The sequence below is a fragment of the Aedes albopictus genome, chromosome 3 (assembly GCF_035046485.1).
Source record: "Aedes albopictus strain Foshan chromosome 3, AalbF5, whole genome shotgun sequence".
In the NCBI taxonomy this organism is placed as follows: Eukaryota; Metazoa; Arthropoda; class Insecta; order Diptera; family Culicidae; genus Aedes; species Aedes albopictus.
Window position 1 is genome coordinate 221203185 of NC_085138.1, and position 569 is coordinate 221203753.

The window sequence follows — 569 nt, forward strand, 5'->3', positions numbered from 1 at the left end:
CGGCAAAGCAAGAGAGGGTTTCCTCTTGATGGTCAGCTTCATTTAGAAAAGATAAAAGACACTACACCGTCTTCAACCAGAGGTTGTACAGACTGAACAAGCACTAACATATGACAACGGACAACACACATAACACCCAGTGGCCCAGTGGAGAATTTTCCGTTTGACGAAAAGTTTTCCCCGACTGGAGCGGGAATCGAACCCACACTCCGAGGATTACGAAACGCCTAGATGACTGACGCCTCTAGCCGCACGGCCACGAAGCCCACCTACAGCACTTGCACGTCCTTGCATGAACACGGATCTTGATTTTTTATTCATGGTCTTGATCTCCACAATTCCTGAGGCGTTTTTCCAAACGCTCCGACAATCGTTTTAAAGGCTTTGCTACTCATCCAAAGCAAACAGGGTTCGTTCGTCGCCAATGTGGTTCTTTCCCAGTCGAACTAATAATGATGGAATCGGCCTACTCATTGATCTGCTAAACTACCACAAAGTCCATGAACAGGTGATGCGTTGGGACCTGGTATACACGGAATTTCTGGAGGATTTGTCGACCGGCCGTTGGT